Consider the following 19,768-nt stretch of genomic DNA (forward strand, 5'->3'; position numbering starts at 1 on the left):
AATCTCCTGGAAGGCTGGTTTAAACACAGATTACTGGGGCGCCTGGGTGGCACAGCGGTTAAGCGTCTGCCTTCGGCTCAGGGCGTGATCCCGGCGTTATGGGATCGAGCTCCACATCAGGCTCCTCCACTATGAGCCTGCTTCTTCCTCTCCCACTCCCCCTGCTTGTGTTCCCTCTCTCGCTGACTGTCTCTATCTCTTTCAAATAAATAAATAAAATCTTTAAAAAAAAATAAATAAACACAGATTACTGGGTGCTATTCTTCAAGTGTGTGACTCAGTAGCTCTTGGATGGTCTGAAATGTGTGTTTCTAAGAAGCTCCCCGGTGATGGCAATGCTGCTGGTCTGAGGACATCTGGAGGACCGCTGGCTTAGAGAAACCATCAAATCTCTTTGACTAAGGCAAACTGAAGAACTAACAAAACTAAACGTTAAACTTATATAGAGAACCCAGGGATGACATTCAAAATATTTTACAATATTTAAATAATTCAAGTGCCAGGCTGCTATGACTTTGTTAAAATAGCATTTAAGTGGAGCAGAGGGTGCCAGATCGCGAGCTGTGGTTCAACCAAAGACTACAGGAGAAATTGAAATGGAGAAGGTTCTTACTTACAGGTCCTGGAGGCTGGGCACAGCATGCCTCCATGGACGACATGGGGAGGTCAAGGCAGGGTACACAGAGAAGAGGCAGGACCTGGGCACGTGCCTTCACGACGTCCATGGGCTGGAGTGCTTTGGGGTTCCCAGGCTAAGGCCAGACTGGTCACTTCAAACCAAAACCAGCAGAGCTGTGGTAAGCTCCGTGGGGCTCTTACCTAAGGGGCACCCTGGGAGGCGAGGGAGACCGTTCCTTGATCGTAAGGGCTGCGGGGGGACCCCTACCAGGAACTTACATTTGCTCGTGACCCTGCACGCTGTTATCCAGGGCATGGACCAGCGTGACGGCCGAAGGTTGGTTTCCGGTCTCCACAGGTGGCTTGGCCAAACAACATGGACGCCGAGGCAGCAGTGCCGTGGAGTGGCGTGGCTCATTGCTCCACATAGCCAGCACTTCTTCGCTGCTGGATCTGGAGGGTCTCAGGAGAGGGCTAGGGGCAGACGAGGCTGCGAGGAAGGCCTGGCGCAGCAGCCACTGCAAGGAAGGAGGTATTTCAATAGTTAACAACAGTTCCGGCCACACCGCCAGGAGCCCACTGAACTGCAAACCGGAGTCAAATTTCAAATGGACTTATGATGGTGCTTAAAACCCTTCAAGAACTGCTGCCAGCTTTTGGGAAAATGTCCAAATGCTTCGCACGGACGTCCTCCGTGACTGAACCCCGGCAATCCTCCAGGCTCATTTTGGTTGCCCTTCAATTTACACACCAGTCATTCCAAACCCTCTTAAAGTTCCCAGACACACGGAACTTCACCCAGCCTATTTGCTCTCAGAAAACAACATTCTTTTGCCTGGAAAACCCTTTCCTTAGAAACTCAGGTTCATCTTTTGAGACTCCGTTCAGACTCCTTTGGAAAGCATCCCAAAGCCCTCTTCTTATCAAGGTCATGGGGTGACCTGTCATATCACTTAGATTGTGGGACAATGATCTGTATGGGAATCCACCCCATTAGGCTACGGGCAAGTTGAGGGCAGGCATTTACCATATTGCATCAATTTTAAGAGGGACTTTTTTTCAAGCTTTAACATCTCTAGAATAGAGGGTATCTTAATTTGACAGCATTTGTTTTTCTTAATGGTACATAGTACTGTGGTACATCTTACAACCAATTGTATCTTGGATTCAACAATATAAGCTTTTTTCTTCCCTGTACCCACATCTCCTTGTGCAATACTGAGCACGGAGGATATGCTTTGGGTCTCAGCCTCTCTTGGACCTTCTAGCATGTTCGGTGTCAAGCCCACAAACTACATTTTCCAGGCTACCTTGCCAGCTGAGTTCTGGATTCTGTCAGTGGGAGGCATTCGTGGGCAGGAGGCACATACAAGTCTGCTTTGGTTTTTTGTTTGCTGGTCCCGGTTCTACGCGCAGCTCCAGCAGGTGACAGTGGGCTCCTACAAGAGTGGGGGCAGAGGTGACAGCAGCAGAGGCAAATGGCTGCTGGTGCGCACAGACTACAGAAGCTTTTGCAGGACCGTGGCTCCCAGAGTTCCAGTCAGCAGCAGCTGCGGGCATGAGTGTTTCTGTGGGCTTGGGGTCAACACCTGTCCTCCTTTGGTAGCAGTAGCAACTTCGAGAACTTACGGAACTCTGAGCACCATCGTGCCCACTTCACTCCTTCTGCCAGTTGGTTTCAATACCTTCAGAACCAACTCTCTGCATCAAATACACTGTCTTTAAGATAGGTAGAGCGCCTTCTGCTTTTCTGGGCTGAACACTGACAGCTACAGTCCCCTTGCCTTTCCTTCTGTAACTGGAAATGGCCATTCAGGTTGAAGCACGTTCCATGCTGCCGGGCGGCACGGCACAGTGGTAACAGCACTTAAGGGCTGAACGCAGTCACTGCCACTTACTTCTATGTGACCTTGAGAAAATTGCCTCATCTCTCAGGGTCTCAGTTTTGTCATCTGACAAATGGGGATAACAATAATCTTTACCTTACAGAGTTATTATAAGACGAAGTACTTAAAATGGTGTCTGAAGAAATGTTAGGCATCATTGTTATTGTACTGCTTCATATTTCATATGTTTGGTCCTGCATAGTTATAGCTGGGGATGGCTCCTAGTGGTTGCTTTTGTTGTTGTTGTTAATTCTTATTCAGGCCTGTCTACGCCTACGGGAAGTATTCAGTGAAGATCCACTAGAGGAGGGAGGAGAGGGGGAGGAAGAATGGAACGGAAAAGGAAAGGGAGCAGAGGAGAGGATAGAGGAGACGAAGGGAAGAAAGGGAAGGCATTAAGGGCTCAGGGCAGCACCTACTTTCCAAGAGGCACAGAATGATTTCAGTATTTTAAGAATCAGCATAGCCATACAGTTGCTTACCAGCCAAACATCAGCCTGGCTCCCTTCCTCATCCATGACCTTAAAGTCATACCAAATTCCTACTCTTCCCCAACACAAGACACACAGATGATCTCTGCCAAAGGCATTGCAATGGTTTTCTCTTTGCCCGGAAGGTATGTCAAAGGGGGGGCCTGTCCTTCATCTCTGGAATATACACAGAATGTGTACAAAGCAACAAGAAAAGACAGATCGCCCGATAGAAAAAGTAGACCAAAGATTTGAAGAGACACTTCAAAAACAAGTTATCCGAGTGACCAATAAACATTGGAAAAGCGGCTCAACTTCATTAGTCGCAAAGGAAATGCAACTTAAAACCTCAATGTCCCTTCTTCTCTGGTCTTTTCTCTTGCTCTTCACCATAGACCCTGGTCATCCTCCAATCCTAGCTGGTTGTGTTCCTACTGGCAGTAAGAATAGCCAAGTGTGAACATATACCTGTCTGCTTCCTCCTGTCCTTGAGCCACTTGAGGGCTTCCTCACGGTCTGGACATCTTTACACCCGTGGGACCTTACAGAGAAGGCAGTTAACATTGCAGGATGAATGCACTTGGAATCTCGAATTGATGACAGAAGGCAGCCTGCAAAGGCTGGGTTCGGAATGTGGTTTTGCAGCTGGGATGAAAAGGAAGGAATAGAGAGAGTAGCAGTAACGGACCACTTCTCTGAAGTTACTAGACATCATCAAGGACAAGAGGGAAATCATTTCTTGTTCATGCCTCCTCTGCCATAACAACTCACCATTGGATTCTTTAATGTCAAGTGTTCTTTGGGTGCACTGAACCTTTTTTTTATCATTTTTTTTAACATTTTTATCAAATGAACACCTATTTTTGCTCTATAGAACTTTCTGCCAATAGAATACTCAGTGGAAAAGAAAAGAAAGGATGGATGCCCATTACATAGGGCATCTTCTACAAGTGGGGAAAGGGAACAAAGATAAGATTTTCAAATTTCAACTGATTATTTTCAGTTTCATAAAGCTTTTGAAAGTTTTTTTTTTTAAAGATTTTATTTATTTATTTGACAGAGACAGCCAGCGAGAGAGGGAACACAAGCAGGGGGAGTGAGAGAGGAAGAAGCAGGCTCCCAGCGGAGGAGCCTGATGTGGGGCTCGATCCCAGAACGCTGGGATCACGCCCTGAGCCGAAGGCAGACGCTTAATGACTGAGCCACCCAGGCGCCCCTGAAAGTTTTGTTTTTTTTTTTTTAAGATTTTTATTTATTTATTTGACATAGAGACAGCCAGCGAGAGAGGGAACACAAGCAGGGGGAGTGGGAGAGGAAGAAGCAGGCTCATAGCGGAGGAGCCTGATGCGGGGCTCGATCCCACAACGCCGGGATCACGCCCTGAGCCGAAGGCAGACGCTTAACCGCTGTGCCACCCAGGCGCCCCCCCCTGAAAGTTTTTGACTCTAAAAAGAGCTTCTTTGGGGCACCTGGGTAGCTCAGTTGGTTAAGTGTCCAACTCTTGATTTCGGTTCAGGTTGTGATCTCAGGGTCATGAGGTCAAGCCCCGCATCGGGTTCCACACTCAGTGGGAGCTAGCTTGGGATTCTCTCTCCCTCTCACTCTGCCTCTCCCCTCATTGATGCATGCACTCACTCTCTCTCTGCCTAAAACAAATAAATCTTAAAAAAAAATAAGTAAAAATAAAAAGAGCTTGTTTGACACAATATAATATTTGCCATTATTCTTCCAAACACAGCTTAATGAGAACTCACTATCGGTATTTTTAGACATTTTTTACACAGTTCCCCAGGCTCATACCTACCCTGCAGGATCTGAGATCAGAGCACAAGTACAGGTCCATTCATATATCATTTAAAACGATAAATCAGGCTACAAACTGTTAAATACATTCTATCTTCCTAACTTGTAAATATCTCACTTATCCACCTGAAAGGCCAGGTTCCCATCCAGAATGCTCAGACTCTGTGAAGTTCCCTGCAAAAACATGTTGGCATGCCAGGGCCCTCAACCACCCCTTGCTCTCTGCTCACACCCCCACCAGCAGCAGCACCTTGACCACCCACCAGAGCCCAGGGAAGAGTCTTCCATCAGGACGATGGGACAATAAACAGAGAAAGAGACCCCCCTGGGCCCTGGAAGTGTGCTGAGCAGTTTGGGCAGGAAATTTCAATTCTTGGGGATACAATCTGTGTTCTAGAAGGGGACGTGGGCACACATCCCATCAGCGCTGCAGACCACCCACCCAGTGGCGAGGGGCACAGCTGTTCGGAGAGCCTGAGTGAAAGGCCTCTTGAAACCAGGACCCAGGGCAGGGCTCCTCTTGCCCAGTTCTAAGGGCAAAACTGTAGCCCTTATCTTGAGGCTTACCATTTACATTCTTTCACATTCTACCTACCCAAATAGATTTAAACTACAAGAATTTTTTTTTTAAGAGAAATAGAGCTGTTGAAGATGAGCTACCTACAGCAAGCGAGGGCCTTGACAGCTTAAGCGAAAAGGAAAAGACCTCAGACATTCTTAAACGAAGTAATTTATGCAAGTTCGTTTGTTGAAGGACACAATGTTTTACAACATGTCCGACTCTAGGAACATTTCATTGAGTTAGTATTATACAAAATTCATCAGGTGATACATGAATTTCAAAAAATGTAATACATTACACAAACAGGAAAGATCATTTGTCTTCCAAAGGACGTGATAAATACTGCATTACACAACAGACTGCCTCGCTGATATTATTAGCCACGAATTCCATTTGCAGTTTAGTGCTCATCTTAAAGGCTTAGCATTATTTAACTGTCGTAACCGCTCAGACAATCGATTCTGTTTAACCACTGATGTTTCTGTAATGGGGAAAAGGCTGGATTATTTTTGTTTGAAGTTAGCATAGCAAGTCCCATAGTATGGTATAATTAAGAACAACTGTTTACTTTTTCTTAAATTCAACACCCTTCACCCCCACCTCAAAAGCTAGACATTAAAGTACTAAATATAATGATCTTGGAAAACCAAATTGCTATGTTCCTGGCAGCCCTTCCCTGGTTTCCCTTAAACATTTCTATCTGAAATGATGTTGAATAAAAAAAGGAAAAAAAAAGAAACCTGGAAAATATACAGCTATCCCTTCACTGTATCTTCCACCTAACCATCAGTGTTTCCGTTCGAGTACTGAAAAACAGTCCCTCCCTCCTTCCTCTGTCCATTTTTGGCTATTTAAGATTGTTACCTGCACTGTTTCAAATGTCCACGGGGCACGCCGTGCAGGATCATGAGACACCAGCCTGCTATTTGATGTCTGTGACTTAGTCTCCCCAAGTAGATCGGGGTCATCTTGATATGTCCAGTATCCCCACCAGGGCCTGACACATGGAAGTACCCAAAGTGTTATTGAGTAAACAAAGGATTATCTTTTTGCCCTCATGAACTATGTAGTACTGAGGGTTATCTCGGCATAAAGAATGTCTGACTCAGTTCCCTACGGAAGCGAATTAACCCAGTGTGCCAGCACCACAAGGTTTAGAATCTAAGACTTAGAAAGTCTAGATGTAAGATCCTGGATGATTCCATTCAAATCCCACTGGATAGAGACTGACAGATAAAAGAACTCCCAGAACTTGGTGGCGAAGACAAGACTGACGAGGCATGCCCTTGCAAAATCTTTTCTAAGACACACTTCATTTTAATTACATTTTATAATCATCAGGGGACCAGGTTTGACTATACTTTGAGTAATTACACAACACTGCACTTAATACAAGGTTGTTTTTTAGAGGTGAAATGAAAAAGACATCAGATCCTGGAAAAGCTTAGAAGGGAATGGTTCTGCAAGGGCTTGGAATAGGTGAGCAATAGAGTTTGGCAGCCGATGGCTTTCTTCTACACCCAGCTACCCTCTTTTAAATGTGTTTTCACCCTGTGAGCTGCCTTTGACCACTTCTAAGAAGAGATAAGCTATAAAGTATGAAGAAAGATAACTCCGCGGATTTCATTGCTTACTTAAGCACAATTTTGTGGTCATCAAAAAACTAAGTCAGTAATGTTTCTTTTTTAAGGTGGTGCGCCAGCCTGGCTGAACACATTTACTAGCCTTTGAATTGTTCCCAGGATACAGTTCTCTTTTTTTGGTCGATTTCACATGCTGAATTGTTCTGTCCACAAATGCAATAAACTTAGATATAACTACCACATTGGATAAAATATTTTATGCACAGCATCTTCGGTAATGTGTTGTAATGTAGTTGTTTAGCTTATGACAACTGATCCCACACAACTTAGCTGTTAATTTAAAGGTTTAAATTTAATGTTTAAAAATAAATTATAGGGACCCCTGGGTGGCTCAGTCAGTTAAGCATTTGACTCTTAAGTTTAGGCTTAGGTGGTGATCTCATGGGTCATGAGATGGAGTCCCGTGGGCTCTGCACTCGGCACGAGTCTGCTTGGGATTCTCTCCCTCTGTCCCTCCCTCGACTTGCATGGGTACGCACTCTCTCTCTTTCTCACTAAAATAAATAAATAAATCTTTAAAAAATGATATAGTGGGCCATCAGAAAAAACAATTTCATCTAGAGTGTGATCAACATCTTTTCCTTTTTTTAATATTCTAGAATAAAATACAATTCATTGGCATTCTGTGGCCATCTGTATATCTTTTTTAAAGTACATTTTTGGCACAGCCCCATCAAATATCACTTTCTCAAAGTCCAAAAAAGCTGTTGGACTCAGAAACAGGCCCACGAATAAATGAATAACTTAATGTAGGACAATAAAGGCATTTCAAATCATTGGAGAATGAATGGACAATTTAATCAAGGGTATTGGGACAAGTGGCAATCACAATGGAACAAAACACCCTCACAACTCCCAGCATACCAAAAACAAAACAAAAAATCCCCAAAACACCCTTCCTCACATCCTACAAAAAAAAAAAAGGATGCCAGATGAAAGAATTAAGTATGCAAAGCAAAAGTTTAAAACACTGGGGGAAGGGAAAAAAATATATATATATACCTATGATCAGGCTAGGGAAGTTTCTAAAATAAGACCAATAAACACAAACCACAAAGGAAACAGACTGACAAGTATGACTACAACAAAAACCCATGTGCATCAAAAAATACCATGAATAAATGAAAAGATAAAGCATGGCCAAAGCTGGTCTCCTGATGATTACAAAATGTAATTAAAAACAAAGTGCAGCTTAAAAAGATTTCACAAGGGCAGACTGGGAGTAGATACTCGTAACCATACAAGCAACACAGGATTATTATCCTGAAGATAAAAACACAAGAGATCAACAAGAAAATAAAAGCCCAATAGCCAAATGGACATTTTTCCAAAGAGGAACACTGACTAGCCAATTAACTTATAAAAATGTGCCCAACCTCATTAGTAATCAGGTAAATAAAAACTTAAACCATTACCGTTCACACCTCCAGACCCCCCAAAAATTTTAATTCTAACAATACCAGGTGTTGGCAATGGAGCAACCTCAACTCTGATGTCCTGATCGGAAGGGTGTAAATTGGTGCTTTGTGTAAATTTCCACTTGGGAAAGCAATTTAACGACATTTAATAAAGTGAAGCCTGAAGAAGCAAACACATGAGAAGGTACTGGAAGAGTGGTTTGTTTTGTTTTTAAATGAGTCTACCACGAGGTGCTACTTCTGAAAGAACTGTAAATGCAAAGGCCAGGAGCCCAGCAATGGGGGGAGCAGATAATTAAGGGAGAGGTGTAGGTCACCTGATAAATGTTGCCAGGTACCTTTCTAACTTCTGTTGATTTTATTAGCCCTTCACATGCAGTGTTGTTTTAAAGGGGTGATGTCGTTAAAGGAGCTCTTTGGTGCATAACAGAAACCCACAATAATGTTATTTCCCAACTTCTCCATTACTTTTTTCCTAGTAACATTAATGTAGCATTGATTCTTCCATGAGGATATTGACATTAATCTTCCAAATCTTGATGGTCTGTGGATTTTGGCCAGGTTAAATGCATTTGTTCCATGAAAGAGAAAGCTGGTCATCTGTTTTTTGGTTGTTAATTTCTTTATTTGTCAGTGCCAGGTTGAAACATGAACTAGTCACTATTGTTACTGTTACTTTGAATCACTTGCTAAGTCTTTTGTATGTTACTGGGTCTTTCATACCCAAACTACCAGATATGCTATCTTTTTGATGATTTACATTCCGTAGAACCTTCTCTGATCACTTATATTTTCATTCTCTTTATTGGGTACTGTGTGCCTGCTCAATTCTGGGGATGTGAAGCTCCTTAGGGCATTGTTCCTACTCTCCAAGAGCTGATACAATAAATATCTAAACTTAACCGATTCTAACACACAAATAGATCACCCAAACCTGCCTTAAATGAGTCCTTCTAGGACACATCAAAAATACCTAACCTTACTGCCCCCACTTAATTATCATTTAATATACCCCATTACCTATGTGTGGAGAAATTGGGAGAGGAAAAAAAATGAGCATTTGGGAGAATTACTGTAGGTTTTTAAAAATTAAGTAAAACCAAATCTGAACAACTGCTCTTGGTGAGTATAAAGACTGAAGAGGGCATGGCACTTCGAATTCCCTAAAATTCCACCACACGATTTCTTTTAAAGGCAGCAGTGGCCCAAAATACTTGAGTTTGGCTGCAGTTGTATAAATGATGATTTGGCATAACTCATTTTTTGAAACTTGATTCTTGCTGGTAAATAATAAAAGCTAACATTTGGGCCCTTACTCTGTGCCAGGGACCAATCGAACCCTCACAACGACCCAGAAGAAAGTTGCTATGGATTAAATGTTTGTGTCCCTCCAAGTTCCTGTGTTGAAATCCAAACCCCCAAAGTGATAGTATTAGGAGAGGGTGCCCTTGGGAGGTGACTGGGTCATAAAGGTGCAGCCTTAATGAATAGGATTAGTACCCTTATAAAAGAGACCCCAGAGAGCTCCTTGACCCTTCCACTACATGGACACAGAGAGAAGAGGGCCATCTGTGAACCAGGAAGCTGGCTTTCACCAGACACTGAATCCGCCGGCACCTTGATCTTGGACTTCCCAGCCTTTGGAACTGTGGGAAATAAACTTGTTTATAAGCCACCCAGTCTATGGTAATCTCTTCTAGCAGCTCAAATGGACAAAGACAGAGTCGCCATTACTATTCCTAGTTTGCTGATGCCCAAAAGAGGGCCAACAACCCAGAGCCAGGAAGTGGCAGAGCCAGGATTTGAAGCCAGTGGTCTGGGCCCAGAACCCCTGCTCAAAATCACCTTTACATTCTGCACCCCATAGTAAATAGTATTTGCAGGAGTCAGCACTGCTTGTCGTGAATGTGATGAGTAAACTGTAACATCACTAAGTATGTATGAAGCACTACTGAATTCTAGGTCTGGAAATGTATAATGGTTTCTCAAGCCAAGTCTTGGTCCTGCTACTAAAAGCAAGGAGTGGAGAGAAGTAACAATGCTGCCTTGACTTCCATGTGCAACAATTCAGTCTTGTGTTTCAGGCTCCCTCATTACCAAGAATATGTTTGCCAAATGGCACCTTTCCTAAATTGCCTAAATGCTGTTCCTTCCAGGAAGCCACGACTTTGGCATCTCACAGAACTATTTTACCTTATGAGGCACCTGTTAGTACCTTGCTTTTTTCCTTCAAAATTTTACCCTCTCTCTGCTAGTAAGAGGTCATCTGTTGTCTGCTTCACTCAAAGCGTAATACAGGGCTTTAAGATTCAATCTTCACGTATTTGTCAGTTAAGATGGACAGTCTGTGCTACTATCTCTGAAGACCACATTTTCCTACTTCCTTAAACACAATGAGCTCTGGGCACCTGGTGGCTCAGTCGGTTGGGCATCCGACTCTTGATCTCGGCTCAGGTCTTGATCTGAGGGTGGTGAGTCTGAGCCCCGTGTGGAGCTCCACAGTGGGCATGGAGCCTACTTAAAAACAAAAAAACAGGAGACAAAAACACCATGAATTCCAAACAGGGGCATTAAGCATTCCTGGGATTTTACATTAAATTCTGAAGTCAAATGTGGCAGATTGAATTGTTCTCAATTCCTCACTCCCCTGTCAGCCTATCTTTGCTCTGGCTTCATGCTACCGGAGTGCACTTCCTCGCCTCTCAGCCTTGGGCTTGGCTATGCAACGTGCTTTGACCGACCGGACAGACAGACATGAAACAGAGGCTAGAGATGTACCCACATCATTGTGCTTGCCTTCCTGTCTTCCACCATGAGAACATGTCTCAGGTAGCCACTGGTCCAAGGAGGATGAGAGGCCTGTAGAGCCGACCTAGACCGCACATACAGTTTAGAGCAAAGCTCAGCAGAGCCCAGCCTTGGCTCGGCCGAGCCCCAGCTAACCCACAGGTGGGTGAGACAGAAATCAACACTTGCTGCTGTAAGCTGCTGACGTTTGAAGTTTGCTTGTGGGCAGTGTTACTGCAGTAACAGCTGACTAACACATAACAAACCCTCCTCCATTTGCCATCTAATTATCTTGAAGACCACCTGTATTCATTTCCCGGGATGAATGTAACAAAGTACTACCAGCTGGGGGGCTTAAACAACGAATGTACTGTCTCACAGTTCTGGACTCTGGAACTCTGAAATCAAGGTGTCAGTAGGGTTGGCTCCTTCCTAGGGTTGTGAGGAAGAATCATTTTCATGCCTTTCTCCTGAGGCATTCCTTGGCTTGTAGAATAAAGTTCTCCTGAACCCACAATGTACATGTTTCTGGGTCCAAATTTCCCCTTCTCAGGATATCAGTCATGTCAGATGAGGGCCCATCCTAATGACCTCATCTTAACTTGACCACCTGCAAAGGACCTGATTTCCAGACAAGATCACGTTCACAGGTACTGGGGGTTGGGACTTCAACGGCTTTTGCGGAGGACACAGTTCGACCACAGCACCATCCCAGATGTCCTTCTAGTGGGGGAGAAATAAGACTGGCAAATCTAAGAGTTAATTTTTTTTAAAGATTTTATTTATTTATTTACTTAAGAGAATCTCAAAGCAGACTCTGTGCTGAGCACAGGGCCCGACACGGGGCTCAATCTCACGACCCTGAGATCATGACCTGAGCCAAAACCAATAGTCAGACGCTTCAAAGGTTCATCCAGGTGCCGAAGAGGTTTTCATCTTTTTGCATAGCTGGAGCTGGGAAGAATATTAGGGGTTGCTGTCTTCTTCTGAACATTTGGTGTTTTAAAAACCACGTGTATAAATCACCTCCATCCGTACTCATCCCCTAACGAAAACCTGTTTTCTTTATAGCCTTCACCTTATGAAGTCTTATACTTACTCCTGCAGGCTTCCGTTTCCTGCAGCACTCATAGTGTGCCCTGTTGCTTTGAGCTATTTCACGCTTATTTTTCCTTGCGCCTTAAGAGGTGGCCCACAGGTTTTCTTCTTCTACAGTGCCCTGAATAGACCCCAAACATTGTCTTCCATGACCCCCTACAGAGAGGCTGCTGTGGCCAAAACAGCCAATAAAGTGCTACTGAAAGCTCTTAATATGTCAGAAGTGAATCACGGAACCTCTAATCCTTCCCCTTGTTATTCTTTGCATTTGGAATAAACCTGCAAAAGACCCAACCTCGAACTGAAATTTGGTCCGGTTTTACCCTCCACAGAAATAAACAAACTTAACCTAAACCCATGAAATCAAAGCACAATCCAGGCTTCAGTAAGTTGCACGTTTAGTTGAATAAGAAGTATAACCCCTTACCCTTGTGTTGAGAACCTTCTAGCTGTCAGGGCAATGTCTGCACCCTGAACGGGGTTCTCCATATCCTTTCAGAACTGTGAGGACGAGTCGAAAATTTCGACACTGTTCCTTGCCTCAAGGTCTCCACTAATTGGCCTCCATCGGCTGCCAATTTTTCAAACGCTGGGGTTGTAAATGCCTTTTGGTTTGGGGAGTACTGGGAGCTTAAAATCTAGCCCCAAACGAATGGTTTATCTAATTGCCGTTTTAACAAAATCCACGAGAACATTTCTAACCCTTGGAAATCAAACAGAAACTCACTTGAGCAATTACGAAGGCAACAGCTACTACTTTTGAGGCTACCTGTAACAATAAGTTGAGATTCAGAACATTTGGATTCAGCAGTGGGCCATGCAAGAGCTTTCTGCATTTTCCTACAGGGCCCCCCGTCTTTCTTTCCACTTACAGCACTCTCGCTCAGAAGTGCTCCGAGTGTGCTCCGCACCCGGGCAGCACTGACGGCCCCGACTGCACCGTGAGACATGCAGACTCCTGGGCCCGGCCCCGGACCTACTGACCAGACTGTTTCCGAAGAAAATAAGATCAGGTAATCTTCCGCGCACTCAAGTTTGAGAAGCACTGCCCTCATTTTTCTATTCCTGTTTCTGAAGAGCAGGACAACTACCATCCCAGCCAGTCTTCCTGTAAAACTAATTAAAGAGCTTTTTAATGTGATCCTATTTGTAAACCTAAAATAGTACAATATGGGGCTCTTTGCCTTCAGTAAAGAGGAGGCTTCGGGCTCTCTCTCCCTCCGTCTCCCCATTCCTCTCTTCTGTCACATACATGGGGAAAGAAAACCATCAGCCTCTTCGGGCCCTGCAGCCTCTTACCAGAAGCTCAGGAACAAACATCTCACAGCAAAGAAACAGTGGGGTCTTTGAAGCGAGACCTTTGCCCGAGGCCTTTTGCCTCTAAGCCAGCAGGACCCAGAAGAATCCACAAGTGGATGGACAGCCAACTGACTGCCCCAGGGTCCTCCTCCTCTGGCTGGCCGCTCAGCCCCGGCCTTCATGGTCTCCGGCGGGGGCCCTGGCAGGTGCTGTGTAGGGACAGTCAGAAAGCCTCAAAACCAGTTTAGCCATTAGAACTTCTGCCTCACAAACATCGCATCCAGTACTAGAGCTTAAAAGCAGCACATACTTATTTGGGTCCCTTGAGCCTTACTCCTCTTAGGTATTTGGTTCCATGTCCAAAAATCTTGCTATCATGTCCATCAGGCAGATGGGAGACCAACTGTGCCAGGAGCACCCCTTTCTTATTAAAATTTTATTTTAGGGGCGCCTGGGTGGCTCAGTCAGTTAGGCGTCCGACTCTTGATCTCAGCTCACATCTTTATCTCAGGGTTGTGAGTTCGAGCCCTGCATTGGGCTCATGCTGGGCATGGAGCCTACTTAAAAAAAAATTATTTTACTTTAAGCAATCTCTACACCCAACCATGGGGCTTGAATTTACAACCCCGAGATCAAGAGCTACACTGTCCACCAACTGAACCAAACAGGAGCCCCTATTTTTTTTCTTAATGTTTAATGTTTTACTTGAAAAGAATTTGAAACTTAGAGAAAGATTGCAATAAGGACTTGAGTAAATTTAATACCAATACTTGTATCGAAACTACTGTTCATATTCCGATTTCTCAACTGATTCAATAAGCCCCTTTAAGAATCTTTCCTCCAATATGGGACCCAGGGTAGGGCCAGGGGTCCCATTTTGTTGCCACATCTCTTTAGCCTCCTTTAATCTGGAAATCTTTTCACAGCCTTTTGTGTCTTTTGACATTAATACTTTTAAAGAATACAGGCCTTTTTAAAACAGAATATTCTTTTGGGTCTAATGCCGCGCCGTGCTTAGATTCAGATAACGCATTCTTAGCCAGCCCCAGGACTGCACAGGCGGTGACGGGCCCTTCTCAGAGCGCTGGACGCACGTACGTCCGTCTGCCCCTTGTTGGTGATTTTGATCACCTGGGCAAGGTGTTGTTCAATTTTTCCATTATCAAGTTGTTTTCTCCAGCAATGCATGGGAGGCTGAAGAAGGGCCCCCTCTGGATGTCCACATCCTAATCCCAGAACATTCTCCATTACTTTATGTGAATGTTACCTCATATCACAAAAGGAACTTTGCAGCTGTGGTAGGGATCTTGAATTGGGGAGATGGTGGATTATTGGGGATTATTATGTAATCCAGAAGGAGCCTTATCACAGGGACGCAGAAGAGTCAGAAAGAGAAGACAAAGTGAAGACAGTAGCCGACAAACTGGAAGAGGATACTATGGAGCTGGCTCTGAAACTGGAGGAAGGGACCAGAAGCCAAAGCATGCAGATGGCCTCTAGAAGCTAGAAAAGGCAGGAAAATGGATTCTCCCCCCGACTTTCCAGAAAAAAACAGCCCTGCCCACACCTTGATTTGAGCCCTGTTAAGACTAGTTTCAGACTTCTGATCTCCAGAACTGTTAAGATGATAAATTCGAGTCCTTTTAAGGAAGGAAGTTTGCGGTAATCTGTTTGAGCTGCAACAGGAAACTGATACACGACTCATAAGCAATCTGTAGGAGATGCTTTACAGCCACATAAACAGGCTCCTTGTCAAATTTTCCCCAAGATTTTACATCATAGGTGACCTCTGCCTGATTCAGTCTTCACTATGATTAGAAAATGCTAATTTTTCAACTCTAGCACTCACAACACTTAGTTGGCACTCACCATTCTATGGTAAGCGTCTTATCTATTTATGTGTCCCCATTTATTTGTAATTTGTTCTTCATATACTCTCTGACTTCCAATTTTTTTTCAATGGCTTATAATTCATTACTATGCTTGACTATTTTGGTGCACAAACCCTTTTGGATTTATCCACTGGAAGCCAAGGGCCAGGCTGTCTTGTGGCCTTGCTACCTGGTCTCCGTGGACCAGCACTGGGACCCAAGCCATAGCCCAAACTGGATGCCTGGTGCAAGAATTCCACCTAATGGGTGGGAAGTCACCAAGGACGGAGACATTCAAGAGTATAAGTTGACAGTGGACCACAAACAGGGAAAAAAAAAAAAGAGAGAAAACTCACTCACAGAAATGGCTGACACCAAAATGGCTGCAGATCCTTGCATCGTTCCAGTTTTAGGGTCTGAAAGTTGTACACCTTCCTGAGTTTCTGTGATTCTTCAGCCCTTTAGGGCACCGAGAAGGAACCCAAAAGTCACAAGCCCTAGAGAAAGGCCCCTTTCGCCAACACAGCACTTTCACCCATATTGGGACAGTACCCTCACTCAAGTAGGGCAGACATTCTTCCTCCTTCTGTATGAAGATGCAAGGACTTCTCCCTGTATCTGTTTTTCCTCTCGAACATACCCAACCCTGTGTAATGTCTTCACACCAGCCTATTTCCTCCATGTCCCACTTGGAAAACGCAATTCCAAGAACTCCCTTTTACGGCGTACTTTAACCTCCTAAGTACCTACTACGTGTGCAAAGCATTAAACAAACGTGACCAAGAGGGACCAGGTCATTACATTCCCACCATCTGTCAACCAGACTTGGCCTGAAGAACTTGCCTCCTCTGACCCCAGACTTCAGTTAAAAACCTCCAGCTCTTACATGGCAGTGAAAACCCATACCGAGATGTATTGTTTCTCACCAGGGCACACTGTCTCTTCAGACATTAAACATTTAAACATACATGGATGATGCATGACAGATATTTAACATGCCTTGAGGAAAAAATAGAAACACGGGAGTGTGAAGGGCCCATGCAATGACTGCACAGGGTATGTTAGTAAAGATACCCCCTCAGCACTGGGAAACGGGACAGGGAGTTTCACGTTATCAAATTGAACTCGCACAACTGAACGCAGGCAAAGGCAGAGCTGTCTAGAAAGTAGGAGACATGGAATGTAGCCCAAGGAGCATGTCTGTCCCTCTGCAATGAACTTAGAGCTGTCTGAATCACTTTGTCAGAACCTAAATTACCAACATAATCATCAACCTATCAGGAGCAATCTCTCCTAAGTTAACACCCTAGTCAAAGCCCTTGTCTATTGAGACCTGCCCTTTGCCTGTATTTATAATCCTGGGTTTTCATCTCTAGCCAATGGGTGGGACAACTCTCCAGTCTTCCCTCTTTGGGTACTGAGAGGGCTTCTGTCAAAATAGACCTGGCTGGTTTAGCTTGCTTTTCCAGGGAGAGCCCCCAATTTATTCTGCTACATTCCTGAGCAAAGTGGCACAGAGAGGGGCCTGTTCCCTAATACTTCACCATAAAGCAACTGCTCACTGAAATGGTCACATCACCGGCTGCTGCCCACGGACGGCGTCTGCATTAATGAGCTGGCCAGGGCGTCTCCGAGAACCCTAGAAACAGGAAATAAGCATACCTGTCCAGTCACATTTATCATCTGATTTCCCAGGGAAATCACATCCAGGAGTATTCAAATAGCTTTCTAAAAGCGCTGGGCTATTTCTTGCCCATGTTCTAGTTCTCATTTTTGAAACAATGAGTAAAGCAGAAATCAGTGGAATGACGGCACTAAGTAATTGAGATTTTAAATGGTTCTGGCCGAGAAGAACTGATCTGCCAGCATTGATCTGAGGTTCTGACAGCAGGGTGAAGGGACCCAGCTGCCCCTCCCCACCACCTAAATACAATCAAACAATGGAAGCAAACACCGTAGGCCAGAGGTTCTTAAACTGGGGCCTATGGACAGAAGTGTGTGTCCCTAGACTTGAATGGCAAAACATTTTATCTTTACATTCACTAACCTCCAACTGAAATTTAGCACTTATTCTAAGCGTGAACAAAGGTAACAAACCATATTAGTACTGGCAGTAACTAGGACTTTGTCAACAAGAGAAATCAGATGCATTCTTACCCACATTCCATTTGCTGCAGGTCTTATAAATATTTATGTTCACTACAACTTCAAAAATTATGGTATCTGGGATCCCCAAGACCCAGCTATGTAAGAAGTTATTACAGCACAAATATTAAGTCATTAATTTTTTAAAAACAATATAACTCGTTTCTTTGTAATCAATCGTATCTACTTTATGTATTAAAAAACAGGTTTCACCAAGCTGCCAAAGGAATCCAAGCTACAAAAAAAAAGGTTAAGAAGCCCTCTGGTAGGCTTACAGATAGGCAATTCTGAATGCTGGAATGTAGACTCAAATCCTGACTAGCTATGGGACCCCTGGGTCATTTTTCAAATCTTGACTACTGGCCTACTCGGTGACAGTAGCACTGAATTTACCAGTTATTTTAAAACCGAGCAAGATAATGTAAATAAAAGGGATTTACTAGCCCAAAGCACAGCAATATAAAAGATTATTTAGTACAAAGACACTCAGCAACAGGGTGATAGAAAGAGGCTAAATGTTTCTTCCCGGCCACATCACACCTCCTACCAAATAATGCTGCCCGGCTAGCTTCTAGAACAGTGCCACCTCAAGTGTTATTCCAAGACTGGGTAAGGAGCACAGCCGTAGTGTAAGTCAGCACACAGCTTCCTTCATGAAGGCCTTGCTAGGAACAAAAAGCTCACCTGAAGTAAACAAAGGGCTTAGAAAATGAAGAACTGACTGAAGGACCAAACTTGGAGCAGTGCTGCTCTCGAGTCTCAAATACAGGCCAGCGACATGTGACCTCACACACACACTGCCTTCACCCAATCCCAGGAGCCATGGGAACGGAACAAAATTCATCAACCTGAGACAGACGCAAACTCATACCAATAATAGTTAACGCAAGCAAGGGGGTGATTATTCAACTGCACCGGAAGTAGAAGGCACCATTTTAACATCAGCATTGCTCTCGCCCAGTAAAAAATTAACCCAGCCTTCCTCCAGCCCACCATTGATCGAGCCTTTAAGATATTCAATCACCCTCTCCCTCTGCCCTTCCTCAAGCTCTCTCAAATTAAAAAAAAATTTTTTTTTCATTAAAAAGGGGGTGGGTGGGGGCACCTGGGTGACTCAGTCGTTCAGCGTCTGCCTTCGGCTCAGGGTGTGATCCCAGAGTCCTGGGATCCAGCCCCGCATCGGGCTCCCTGCTCCGCTGGAAGCCTGCTTCTTCCTCTCCAACTCACCCTGCTTGTGTTCCCTCTCTCTGGCTGTCAAATAAATAAATAAAATCTTAAAAAAAAAACGGGGGGTGCCAGGGTGGCTCAGTCAGTTGAGGGTCCGACTTTTGATTTTGGCTCAGGTCGTTATCTTGGGTCACAGGACCAAGCCCCATATCTGGCTCCACACTCAGCAGGGCATCTGCTTGTGATTCTCTCTCCCTCTACTCTTTCAACTTAAAAAAAAATTGCATAGGGGGAGGAGTTAAGATGGCGGAGGAGTAGGGGACCCCTTTTTCAGCCGGTCCCCCGAGTCGAGCTGGATAGGTACCAGACCATCCTGAACATCCACGGAGTCAGCCTGAGACGCAGGAAGACGCATCTGGATCTCTACAAATGAACATCTCCAGCGCTGAGTATTGAGGTACGAAGCGGGGAGCCGTGAAACCGCGCACAGATATCGGAAGATAAACGGAAGGGGGAGGGAGCCGCCGCGTTCGGGCGCTGGGAAGCGGTAGCCACCTGCACGGGAGAGCGGGCGGGGCTCGCGGACCGGCACCCGCAAAACAGCAGACTGAGACCGTGAGCCGGGTGCGCGCGCCACCAGGCATCTCGCGGATCACCGGAATCCCGGTGCGCTCACTGGATCCAGACTGAGACCGGGAGCTCCGGGAGCGCGCGCGGGGCGGCTGGCGGCGTTAGAAACACAAAGGACAGAGACGCGCCGGCCCTGGAAGTGAGGGCTGGGACGCCGGGTGTGGGGCGCACATCCCGGAACGCTGCAGGGTTGAACAGCACCAACAGTAACAGAGTTAAAGTGGCCAGAACATCAGTGGAGAACAGTCCGCGATCCCTCTGTTCTGAGACAGAGGCTGAGATTCGGCCACTGCTGCTCTGTCTTTCAGAAAAGGGACAGCAAACCGCCAGGGAAACCCGCCAGAGAACAAAAGCCTGGAAACACCGGCTCA

Source organism: Ursus americanus, chromosome X (assembly GCF_024610735.1).
Source record: "Ursus americanus isolate L20-20 chromosome X, mUrsAme1.1.p, whole genome shotgun sequence".
NCBI lineage: Eukaryota > Metazoa > Chordata > Mammalia > Carnivora > Ursidae > Ursus > Ursus americanus.